The following is a 13,475-nucleotide window of genomic DNA, read 5'->3' as shown; positions in this document are numbered from 1 at the left end:
CACACATACACACACACACACACACACACACACACACACACACATTTACCTATAGAGCAATTCAGTGTCTTCAATTAAGGGTTGATTGCATGCTTTTGGATTGTGGGAGGAACCCGGAGCTCCCGGAGGAAACCCACACAGACACGGGAAGAACATGCAAACTACGCGCAGAAAGGACCTGGACCACCCCGCCTGGGCATCGAACCCAGGACTTTCTTGCTGTGAGGCAACAGTGCTATTCACTTAGCCACCGTGCCGCCTTTAAAATAACAATATTGTTATATTTATATACACAAAATAATGATGTTTACATTACCGTTATATTCAAATGACATATGGTGTGCGCATTCACCCAGCAAAATATCTTCTCAAATGGGAATAATGAGATGTAAAACCTTTTATATACTCAAAGACCCGCAACTAATTCCAAGTTTGTCATGAATGCAGCATTACCGTCGCTCTTTAGGATTTTATTTCTGCTCATATGCGCATCTAGAACTTAAATATTGACGCACTGGAGTGTTGAATTAGTGCTTTTAATTATATCAACAGAAACACAGTACTGTTATTCTGGCTGTTACGATAGGCTCTTTTTCACTGTAAGGTTAAATGTTACCAATCAAGACATTTTATGCCAATTTATGCCAAACCAGGACTAGGAAAACACCAAAATTATATAACAATAATAAATAAATAAATAAATAATAACAGTGCATCATGTTTTCCACTCAGGTGGAACCAGAGCTGGGGTCTCGATTACATCATATCGAACCTCATCTCTGCCTGCCGACTAAGGCTGAGCGGCCACATGAACAACGATTGGCCTGTTGTTCAGATATGGGCGGGAGGAAGCCGGATGGGGACTGCTGGCTGATTGACTGCGCCTGCACAGAGATGAGAAAAGAGTGCTCTCAGGGTGTGTCTCTCCGTACACAACGCTGAGCTGCACTGCATTCGTCAAAGTATAGAAAAGATGCATACTGCATGCTGCCCGCGTGTCGGAGGGGGCGTGGGTTAGCTCCGTTCTCCTCAATCAGAGCAGGGATCGGCATTGGTGGAGAGGAAGTATGATGGGAGAAAATGCATTAAAAAATAAAAACAATGCACCTTGTTTTGCCATATTCTGTACTGGTGCCTCTTTATCTTGTAAAATATTATATTGAAAATGGCATAAAAAACATAAACCTACATTTTTAAAAAGCTTTACTTAAAATGTAGTTCCGCAGTGCTGTGCATGGTTAGTTATCCATCTCAAAGATTCCAAGATACGATGTTAAACAGGATTTGCAATTGCTGAATTTGTAACTGGTTAAAGTTGGAAATACAGTAAAGCAGGATTAGGTGGGTTAGGTGTACCTTGGTTTTTCTTAACATTGAAACCTGGCGTTGTTCCATTGTGGTACCCTTTATATGATTAATTCTTTAGTGTAGGATCATACATTTCTTGGGGTTGTGAGTGTGTTGAGATGAAAAGTTATCATGACACAAGGTGTACCTACATTACTCTTTCGAGGGGTTTTGGTCCGTTGTTGCGTGACTGCTGTCTACCTGTGTCTAGCTATAGAACTCATTGTAGAAGTCTGATTACACAAGATGCTGCTTGTAAATACAGTATGTCTGTATATGTGGTCAGATCTTTTGGTGATGAGCTTCATGGCGCCTGGGCTACATGTTGGTTCCTTCCCAAATTTGGCTCTTCCTATAACAGAGCAAATGTTGTTCTGGGGTGAACACAGAGAGGACTGTGTATAGATAGTGGACACCGGTCAAGAGACATGAAATGGAGAATGGAGGAAAGAATCTCTGTATATGTAGAACCTTTGTAATCTTTTTGTACAGAATTTCCACTGTTTTAATTTGCACTAAATGAAAAATGATGAACGAACGAAAGCGTTTTTTTATCCGGCTATGGAGAAATGGATGTTGTGCTGGTTCTTATATGAATGGAAGACACTGTTCAAGCCTTTTTCTTAGTCCTGGGAGAACACTGTTCTCAATAGCAAATTAGCTCAAAAGCTTAGTCACTAGCAAGAGATTGTGTGTAAATACTTTTCAGATCTGAGGCATCTACTGAACATACATAAAAGTCATTACATTCATATTAGTCTGTAAGACAAAAAGTGAAAAGTCTTTCACAGTTTTTTTATGCATTTTTGGTCATTTTTAACATTATCAGGCCAACGTCATCTTTCTTATTTTATCATATTCATTATAATCCACATTTTAAATGTAGTACTACAAGCTGTAAAAGCCATATTTTTCCAAGATGGGACTTCACATAATTTGCTGGAGTGTTCAATGACCCTTATTTGTCAGTTATTTAAGTCCAGATTCCACATCATTGACCTTCATTAAAGGAGCAACAGTTGTAGGAGTTGTGGAGGAGACAGGATGTGATGGGAACGTGGTGGTTATTAAAACCCTTTATATAAGACTTCTTATTAATGAAGACATAGTTGAAGTTACAGGTGTAGAATCTCTCACATTTAGTATTTATAACCCTGTTTTGTTAATGACGCGCCACCAATGTTAATTTATGCCAATATAATTAAATAATTAAGCAACCAAAATGAAAGAACAGTAACAGTAAGGTTACAGTAAATAAAGAAGTGATTTGAGAACCAAAAGTGTGTTCCTGGCCTAGGACAGAGGTGCCCATACTTCATCATGGCTTGAGATCTACTATTTCAGTCGACAGGTCATCATGATCTACTTTTTATAAGTGGCCTTGTCATTTTTCAAAAAGCTTTGAAGCTTTGTAGTCGGGACAGTAGCTGCCGATGCCAATTCTCAAGCAGGCTTCCAAGTGTTCATCAGTAAGTGTGGACTGATATTTAGACTTCATTATTTTATGTGGGAAAAAGCTGATTTATACAAGTAGGTTGATCCAAAAATGCTGTCAAATATGTGGCACATTTTTATATTTTTGGATATCTTTCCTCAGCCAGCAAGTTCAAAAATTGTCCATTGGAGATAACAAAATAAACGTATAAACGAAACAGCCGTCTTTGGTTTCTTTGTGTTTGGTTGCGCACTCATCTTAACAAACAGTGCAGGTTACAAAAGGAAAAATGCAAAAATGGCGCAAACTGGCTACCGATGAATGAAAACTTTCTGGATTTGCAGTGCTTTAGGCGGGCTGAGGCCTAAAAACAGTGGCCACATTTCATGTCAATCACTTTGACCTGTTTGAACGAGACGCGATCTACCAGCGTGCACTGTGCGATCGACTGGTAGATCGCGATCGACGTATTGGGCACCCCTGGTCTAGGATATATTTAAACTACATCTGAAATGTTTTAATGTCTGATCCTCAAACATATACTGGTACTACATGTCAGATGACTATTTCCGGTGTTTGTTTTTCATTTCTAATTGATAATACTGATCGTACTTATGGTTTGATGACACACAGCATTGATAAATAAGGGTAATTTGGTGGGAACAACAGACATACAGTGTAAAATATTGTTAAATATGCAACAGAGCAAAATCTTCAGAATTTCTTGGCTGTTCAAATACCCATCTTGGTGTTACTTTAGTACTTTAAGAATCTCTTTCAGGTTTGCTCTACTGTACAGGGTTCGGAGCCTTTAGAGTTTTTGCTGCTTAAGAAAAGATCCTTTGTGAACGCTGTATTTTTTATGACCGCTTTTTATTTATCACTGTAACTGTTTAAATGAGCACTTAAACATCCTTGTCTAGTATACGTACCTTGATAGGAATTTCTTTTGTCAGGAAAAGAAATTCCAAAAAATACTGGACATTAGTATTCAACTTAAAAGTGCAGTGAAATTTCCAGTGTGCACGTTACTGTTCATCTGTTCATCGATATCCAGTATATACTGTAAAGTCTACCTACCTATCAATCCATGTAAAACTGTACAGGCATGAAGCTTGGATGTGTTTCCAGCGTTTTCTCAAGCATGACAACTTCGTGAGCTTTATTTGTATGGATGCCGCAGCAGTCCGTTTTTCTGCGAAGGATCGTTTTACCTCTGAATATTGCCGTGCCTTTGTTTTACGCTAGCCTTGCCAACGACTTGTACTGCATATTGAAGTTTATTGTAATTTAATTGCAACCTGATCGATTGTTCTATATTTATACTGTTCTCTCCATGTCGTCATTGTCCATTTTGGTATTTAGTTTCACCGTTTTTGGGTTTGTTTGTTTTTTTTATGTAATATTTGTACACAAGCTGTGAAAAAATAGATTCTGCACTTTAAATTTATGGCCATGAAAAATTTCGAATTCAAGGAGTTGACTGTACTTGATTGCAGCTGGAATAAATTTGCCACTCCTTAGCAGTTAATACTTGTGTTCGAGTTTTTTATTTCTGACTAGGAATAAATGATTTATTTAAATCTCTTTATGATTTCTCATGTCACATTGATAAAAATATTACTACATTTGTGTTGTTTGCTTAGTATGATTTTAAAACGTTCCAGAAAATAACGTTCCTACTGATTATTTTGATCTTTGGTAACAGTAAAGTGCAGTTGTAGCCTAGTGGTTAAGGCACTGGACTAGTAATTAAAAGGTCACTGGTTTAAGCCCCACCACTGACAGGTTGCCACTGTTGGGTAATTGAGCAAGGCCATTAACCCTCAATTGCTTAGACAGTGTACTGTCACGGTACTGTAAGTTGCTTTGGATAAAAGCGTCTGCAAAGTGCCGAAAATGGGTATGTACATTTAAATGTTACATGAACTACACTACCGAAAGTATTTAGACGCCTGACCAAAAACTGCATAGGACCCCCTTATGCAGCTATAACAGCCACTTTTGTTAAAATGCCACAAAGTAAACTTAAGTTTAAAAATGCAGTAAATTTTGTAAAATATCTTTATTTTAAATTTAGGGAACAGAGTTATTCAACGCTTGTAAAAAACAAAGTAAATACCTCCATGATATATATTTTAGCATCTAATAAACAGAAAACTGTAAATACTTATAGAGCCATTTTTAAGGTCATAGGATTTTAAAATATATATGTTGAACTAAATAAAAACCTGAAACAGTAGTAAATGCGGAAAACGGAGCACCCGGAGGAAACCCACGTGGACATGCAAACTCCATCTGGGAAATCGAACCCTGGACCTTCTACCCACCAAGCTGTTCCTGTTAAAAGCATGCAATAGGTACATTTCTTGAGGGACTGAGTGGAATTGTGTGTGAGTGTGTGTGTGTGTGTGTGTGTGTGTGAGTAAGTGATTGGAGTGAGTGTGAGTGAATGATTGAGTGAGTGATTGGAGTGAGTAAATGAATTGAGTGTGCTTGGTGTGGGTGTGTGTGAGTGAATGAATGAGTGATTGGAGTGAGTGAATATAGTGAGTGGGTGATTGGAAATGTGTGAGTGAGTGAGTGGAATGAATGAGAGTAAATGAATTGAGTGTGTGGTTGGTGTGTGAGAGAGAGAGTGAGTGAATGAGTGATTGGAGTGATTGAAATGAGTGAGTGAGTGAGTGGAATGAATAAGTGAATGAGTGAGTAAATGAATTGAGTGTGTGGTTGGTGTGTGTGTGTGAGAGAGAGAGAGAGAGAGAGTGAATGAGTGATTGGAGTAATTGAAATGAGTGAGTTAGTGAGTGAGTGAAACGAACAAGTGATAGGAGTTAGTGAGTGAGTGAGTGAGTGAATAAATGAATTGAGTGTGTGTGTGTGTGAGAGAGAGAGAGAGAGAGAGAGAGAGAGAGAGAGAATAAGTGATTGGAGTGAGTGATTGAAATGTGTGAGTGAGTGAGTGAGTGAGTGAGTGGAATTAATGAGTGAGTGGAATGAATGAGTGAGTGAATGAGTGAATATACTGAGTGAATAAGTGAGTGAATATAGTGAATGAGTGAGTGAACATGGTGAGTGAATATAGTGAGTGAATATAGTGAGTGTGAGTAAATAAATGAGTGAGTGAGTGAATATAGTGAGTGAGTGAATGAGTGAGTGACTGAGGTGTATGAATATAGTGAGTGAGTGAATATAGTGAGTGAGTTAATGAGTGAGTGATTGAGGTGAATGAATATAGTGAGTGAGTGAATGAGTGAGTGACAGGTGAATGAATATAGTGAGTGAGTGAGTGAATATAGTGAGTGAGTGAATGAGTGAGTGATTGAGGTGAATGAATATAGTGAGTGAGTGAATATAGTGAGTGAATGAGTGAGTGACAGGTGAATGAATATAGCGAGTGAGTGAATATAGTGAGTGAGTGAATATAGTGAGTGAGTGAGTGAATATAGTGAGTGAGTGAGTGATTGAGGTGAATGAATATAGTGAGTGAGTGAGTGAATATAGTGAGAGTGAATGAGTGATTGAAGTGAATGAATATTGTGAGTGAGTGAGTGAATATAGTGAGTGATTGAGTGAGTGAATATAGTGAGTGGGTGATTGGAAATGTGTGAGTGAGTGAGTGGAATGAATGAGAGTAAATGAATTGAGTGTGTGGTTGGTGTGTGTGAGAGAGAGAGTGAGTGAATGAGTGATTGGAGTGATTGAAATGAGTGAGTGAGTGAGTGGAATGAATAAGTGAATGAGTGAGTAAATGAATTGAGTGTGTGGTTGGTGTGTGTGTGTGTGTGAGAGAGAGAGAGAGAGTGAATGAGTGATTGGAGTAATTGAAATGAGTGAGTTAGTGAGTGAGTGAAACGAACAAGTGATAGGAGTTAGTGAGTGAGTGAGTGAGTGAATAAATGAATTGAGTGTGTGTGTGTGTGTGAGAGAGAGAGAGAGAGAGAGAGAGAGAGAGAGAGAGAGAGAGAGAGAGAGAGAGAATAAGTGATTGGAGTGAGTGATTGAAATGTGTGAGTGAGTGAGTGAGTGAGTGGAATGAATAAGTGAGTGAGTGGAATGAATGAGTGAGTGAATGAGTGAATATACTGAGTGAATAAGTGAGTGAATATAGTGAATGAGTGAGTGAACATGGTGAGTGAATATAGTGAGTGAATATAGTGAATAAGTGAGTGAATATAGTGAGTGTGAGTAAATAAATGAGTGAGTGAGTGAATATAGTGAGTGAGTGAATGAGTGAGTGACTGAGGTGTATGAATATAGTGAGTGAGTGAATATAGTGAGTGAGTGAATGAGTGAGTTAATGAGTGAGTGATTGAGGTGAATGAATATAGTGAGTGAGTGAATGAGTGAGTGACAGGTGAATGAATATAGTGAGTGAGTGAGTGAATATAGTGAGTGAGTGAATGAGTGAGTGATTGAGGTGAATGAATATAGTGAGTGAGTGAATATAGTGAGTGAATGAGTGAGTGACAGGTGAATGAATATAGCGAGTGAGTGAATATAGTGAGTGAGTGAATGAGTGAATATAGTGAGTGAGTGAATATAGTGAGTGAGTGAGTGAATATAGTGAGTGAGTGATTGAGGTGAATGAATATAGTGAGTGAGTGAGTGAATATAGTGAGAGTGAATGAGTGATTGAAGTGAATGAATATTGTGAGTGAGTGAGTGAGTGAATATAGTGAGTGATTGAGTGAGTGAATATAGTGAGTGAGTGATTGAAGTGAATGAATATAGTGAGTGAGTGAATATAGTGAGTGAGTGAGTGAATATAGTGATTGAGTAAGTGAGTGAGGTGAATGAATATAGTGAGTGAGTAAGTTATTGGAGTGAGTGAATATAGTGAATAAGTGAATGAATATAGTGAGTGAGTGATTGAGATGAATGAATATAGTGAATGAGTGAGTATAGTGAGTGAATGAGTGAGTGAGTGAATTGAGCTCGGACCAAACGGCGCCGTGACAGTCAGTGCGCGCGCATGTGCGGCTTGTTTTTGTCCCGGGTGGGCCGCGGTCTGGGCTGCATGACATCACCAGTCTGAACCAATCGCGCGCAGTGGTGTGTTTAAAGCGCTCGTGCCAGTGGAAGCTGCATTCAGTCTCGTTGACTCTCGTTCAGCATCGCTGAGTGCGGTGAGTAGCGCGACCTCACCAGCGCGGGTTCGGATCCTGATCTGCACACGCATCAGACTGGAATATTTATCCCCCCCAGACCTAAACCACTGACTGAGATGGAGAATTCACCCCTGAACGGCCGCTTTCGGACTCAACTCTTCAATTACGGTGAGTGTGGAGTGACGTCTGTGCTGCATGCATGCTGGATTAATCCTAATGATGTTTGCATCGTGTATGCAGTGCTCATCATATAGCCTTGCAAGAAGGCAATGTCAGTACAGTCAGTGCATGTATACCCTGTGTTCACGAGGTGCTACTTGGCAGGTACAGAAATGCTCTCAGGTATTTCAACACCTCTCCTAATGATTGAGTTCAGGTGGTTCAGACACACCCACTGCTCACAGGTAAACTTAATTACCCTGGATTTAGACTCAGATGCTTTATTATAACTGCCATTTTACCCACTTGTTGCAGTTTGAATTCAAATGGAGTTTGAAAGGGCACACACTTGGGTCTGTAAGGGACCACAGTTTACACTGCATTATCAGAGTTTGCATGTTCTCCCAGTGTCCGCGTGTGCGTGGGTTTCCACCAGGTGCTCCGGTTTCCTCCTACAGTTCAAAAACATGCAAGTGAGGTGGCTAAGAGATGCAAAACTGTCCATGACTGTGTCCATGACATGAGTAACTACTGTTTCAAGTCTTTGAGTTCCTAGAACCACATTGGCCTCAACAATTTTGAAATGGAAGCTTGGCACAACATTGAACCCTTCTTTTGAAAGAGTTGGTCATCCAGCCAAATCTGGCATCCAGACAAGAAGGGTCTTGGTTAGGAAGATAAGAAAGAACCCAAAATTTACTCTAAGAGCTATGAAGGTCCTGTGCAGGGATGGGAGAACTGTTGAATGGGCTTCATAACTCTTTATGAGACCTGCAAACATGATCCTGCTGGGTTGTCTGCTGGACTACACAGCCTTGAAGACAGAAATGAAGCCAGAAAACACACTGATCAGCCATAACATTAAAACCACCTCCTTGTTTCTACACTCACTGTCCGGTTTATCAGCTCCACTTACCATATAGAAGCACTTTGTACTTCTACAATTACTGACTGTAGTCCATCTGTTTCTCTGCATGCTTTGTTAGCCCCCTTTCATGCTGTTCTTCAATGGTCAGGACCCCCACAGGACCACCACAGAACAGGTATTATTTAGGTGGTGGATCATTCTCAGCACTGCAGTGACATTGACATGGTGGTGGTGTGTTAGTGTGTGTTGTGCTGGTATGAGTGGATCAGACACAGTAGCTCTGCTGGAGTTTTTAAATACCGTGTCCACTCACTGCCCACTCTATTAGACACTCCTACCTAGTTGGTCCACCTTGTAGATGTAAAGTCAGAGACGATCGCTCATCTATTGCTGCTGTTTGAGTCGGTCATCTTCTAGACCTTCATCAGTGGTCACAGGGCGCTGCCCACGGGGCGCTGTTGGCAGGATATTTTTGGTTGGTGGACGATTCTCAGTCCAGCAGTGACAGTGAGGTGTTTTAAAACTCCAGCAGTTATGCTGTCTGATCCAGTCATACCAGCACCATGTCAGTGTCAGTGCAGTGCTGAGAATGATCCACCACCTAAATAATACCTGCTCTGTGGTGGTCCTGTGGGGGTCCTGACCATTGAAGAACAGCATGAAAGGGGGCTAACAAAGCATGTAGAGAAACAAATAGACTACAGTCAGTAATTGTAGAACTACAAAGTGCTCCTATATGGTAAGTGGAGCTGATAAAATGGACAGTGAGTGTAGAAACAAGGAGGTGGTTTTAATGTTTAAAGTCGACTTGTTTCATTGATTACAGTGAAGCTTTTTGACTGTTAATCATACAAATTATGAAATGTCCTCAGGTAAGTGGGAATACCTGAACATCGTATTGCTTTAATGAGGAATCTCTACACTAGTTATCAAGCCACAGTCATGACAAAAATGGACAGACTGGTTCTGTTGCATTGTTACCATTCCTGTTCAGCCTGTACGCCGATTATGTAACCAGAGGAGCAGGACTGGAGGAAGATGAACGAGGATTCAAGATGTAAAAGAAACATAATTAATCTTTGATATGTGATTGGCACAACACGTATAGCAAAATCTGGGAGACCTGAAGAATGAAATTATGGGATTTTTAGCTCGGTATGATCAAGAATGCATGAAAACAAGAAAAATGAAGAATAAGACACAGAAGGGCTTATGGTAGAACAAGATCTTCTCATGTAAAGATCTATCTCACCAAACAATGATCAAACTGTCCAGACTATGGTCTTTTCTGTGGGTCTTTCTAGACATAACTGGACATTAAAGAGCGATTGAGGAAGAAACAAGGTACTCTCAAAGGTCCCATGCCAAACAAACACATGGATTCTTGACCAAATCACACCTAACCTCTCAATCGAAGCCCAGATATCCAAAATAAAGCTCTGTTTGTTTATGAGAAGAACCAGTTTGTTAGAAAAGGCAGTTATGCTTAGAAGGTAATAAGGGAAAGGCCAGCCAGCATCAAAATGAAAGGATACATCTTGAGGAACATCACCAGTAAGAAGCCTGAAGACCCGAACAAATGATATAATGACATGGTTTCCAGGAGTCAGAATGGACTTGACAGTACTTAATAATAGTTTGCAATGGGTGTGGAAGAAACTTCTGATGTCGAAATGTTAGGGCTGTCAATTCACTTGACCATACAGTGAACACGTCCTATACATATAAGTGTATGTGAATGTCTGATTTCAACCGTAGATGGAAGACAGATTAGGCTATAACGGGAACAAGTAGTGATCTACTGTGGGACAGCTTACAGAACAGAGACCGGAATAAACCTGCAGTCATGATCCCTCATGGTTGTGTATTTTCATAAGGACTGGTGCATTCTTGTAGGCTGCTTTTCATTTCTCGGTGACTTTGAGATGTTTGTAGACTCCAAAAGCTTTTGCACCAACATACATACCAACACCGCCCCCATTTTTCAATAATGTCCGTCTTCATAACTGTTTTTTAACTGCATACCTCCGAGAGGTGTAAAGAAAGCATTTTTGCTGATCATTCATGAGCATTTTTCAAGATGACATGCATTCATTCGATGTAAGGGTGTGTCACTTGTCATATGCATGGCTTGCTTGGTCAGAAAGGCTACAGCTACACTGACGTGTATTTGCCTCCTTTTAGAGTTCATATTTTGGCATATTTTCTACACTAACAAGTAAATTAAACATCACTTTACGTTGATTTGGATGGATTGCATCAATTCACCATTCACTACAAGATGTCAGTTGGTCAGGACTTGGTCAAGTCTTGACTAGCCAATGTGAAAGGTGGACAAACTCCTGCGCTTAGGACCTAGTTGCACTTAAACGTTTGGTCATAAGCTAATTAAGAGAAATTCTCCTTCATGATTTTCTGGTAGAGAGCAAGATTCATGGTTCCAATAATTATGGCAAGTCACCCAAGCCCTAATGTATCAAAGCATTCTTGTACCATCACACTATCATTACCATGTTTGCCTGTTGGTATGATATTCTTACCTTGGAGGGCTGAACATCATATTTATGCCCAAATGGCTTGGGGGACATCGAGGTGCATGTAAAACAAGCCTTTATGTTCCCTTAGATTTGCATTTTTCTTAAAATTCTCCCATGAATACCATTTTTGCCCAGGCTCTTACTAGTCATGTGACCATAAAAGCTGACCTCTCCAAGATTTGGTTTTATCTGATGTGTTCTTTCCTGACTTTCAGGATAAGTCAACAGTTGCTTTTGGTAGACTAGATACTTTAAGTAAGAATAATTTCTGTTCCTAGTTATCTCTGTTTGGTGATAATCATGGAAATGGACATGTGCTGGGGTGGCGCGGTGGTCTGACGTTCTAACTCTCCAGTTTGGAGACCGAGTTCCAGTCTTAGAATTGTCACCAGACTTCTGGGCTGCTCACGGCCGTGTCTGAAGGAGGGAAGGCCGACTAGAGATTCGCCTCCTTGCCGCTGTAACATTGACTGTCTGGTTAATGAGCCCACTTTTTTTGTGTATACTCTTTAGAAGTTACACCTGAAAAAGCCAATTCTTTAATGACTTAAATGCTTAATGAACTACAGGCTGATTCCTGTGCAGAAGTGGTGCTTTGCAGCCCAGAAAACACTGGAGAAAACTCTTGACTTGGCAGGATTGAGGGACTTTAAGGGCTTTTGGTCTAGATTTACACTGCATTGGCTGGTTGGCTGCACACCAGTGCTAATTCAGGATGTTTTAACTACTGCTGAGTGAGGTTTGCTGCATTGGATTTAACCTTACGTCACCCTTCAATACGTTGCTAATAAATTCCAGATAAAATATCTAATAACAGGGTGCAGCGTTATTTAAACTTCTGTTTCTTTGTTTATATCAACAGGGCAGAATAATATCTGATGACCTGCTCATAATTGCAATTTTTTTTTGTCATTTTATTCATTTTCTAACCACTTGATCATGGGTAGTGGTGGCACAGGGTCTTATGCCAACCACAAACACTACAGCTGTGCCAGGAATAAACCCTGAACAGAGCGCCAGGTCATCTCGGGGCACCACACTTATTTCTAAAATGTATTATTTACACCTAGGGGTAGTGTAGCCAGTTTAACTGCTGGCAGGAGTACCTGTAGGTCACCCACACAGACACTAGACCATGCCAGACTCCTTACAGACAGTCAATTTGGAGTCACTTTACCACACCCCACAGACACTTCTTTAACTGAATGGGCAAAATGTAAAAAGCCAAAGCCAAACCTCATATAAAATATGATGGAAAACAAGCTCAGCGTCAGGTGTCCGTATACTTTTGGCAAAGTATGAAGTTACTGTTTAGCTCCCAAAAGCCTCGAAATTCCATTAAGCTTTTTACAAGAGCCAAATATTCCCTTTATGTGGAACAAAACCGTTCAGTGTTGGAAAAGGATTAGCTTTAAATGTCAGGAATAGAAAAATTTCTGGTAAAACCAAAATATTTTCCATAATAATTCCCTTTTCAGTTTAAGCAGTAAAATTCTTCTATGTGTCCAAAAGTATGTGGACACCTAACCAATAGCTTGCAGGAAATCCCATTTCAAAACCATGGTCATTTGTATAAACCATCAACACCAAATACCCAACACATGACATAATGTAAGGTGACCATACGTCCTCTTTTTCCCGGACATGTCCTCTTTTTGAGACCTAAAAAATGGCCGGGATTTTTAAATCACCAAAAATGTCCGAGATTCAGCTTTTCTAGTCTGCACTCGCTGTTCTGTGTGTATGTTTTTGCATTGGTTTGTTTTTAGGTCTTTTTAGGAGCGCATCTGTTTTGTTAAAATAAGTCTGATTTTCACGTGCACTAACACAGAGGCTCTTGTCAACACCGTGATGGCACTGCATTCTGTGGAAATTGCTCAGCAAGCACTAGAAGACGCGTATCTTACTGCTGGGTTTCTACTGATGGGAGTAAGTAATTAAAGTGAATCAAATTAAAGTTAAAAACACTGCTAATAAGTCGGCTGATACGATTGTACAATACATCAAAAAACTAAAAA

General features: G+C 40.0%; 1 protein-coding gene across 1 annotated transcript in view; it reads left to right on the top strand.

Moving 5' to 3' along the window:
• Positions 1-13,475, top strand: part of apoa1b (apolipoprotein A-Ib) — a 79,207-nt gene that overhangs the window by 12,458 nt on the left and 53,274 nt on the right. The window lies entirely within an intron of this gene.

This window comes from Trichomycterus rosablanca, chromosome 25 (assembly GCF_030014385.1).
Source record: "Trichomycterus rosablanca isolate fTriRos1 chromosome 25, fTriRos1.hap1, whole genome shotgun sequence".
Lineage (NCBI taxonomy): Eukaryota > Metazoa > Chordata > Actinopteri > Siluriformes > Trichomycteridae > Trichomycterus > Trichomycterus rosablanca.
This window is presented reverse-complemented; position numbering and strand designations above follow the sequence as displayed.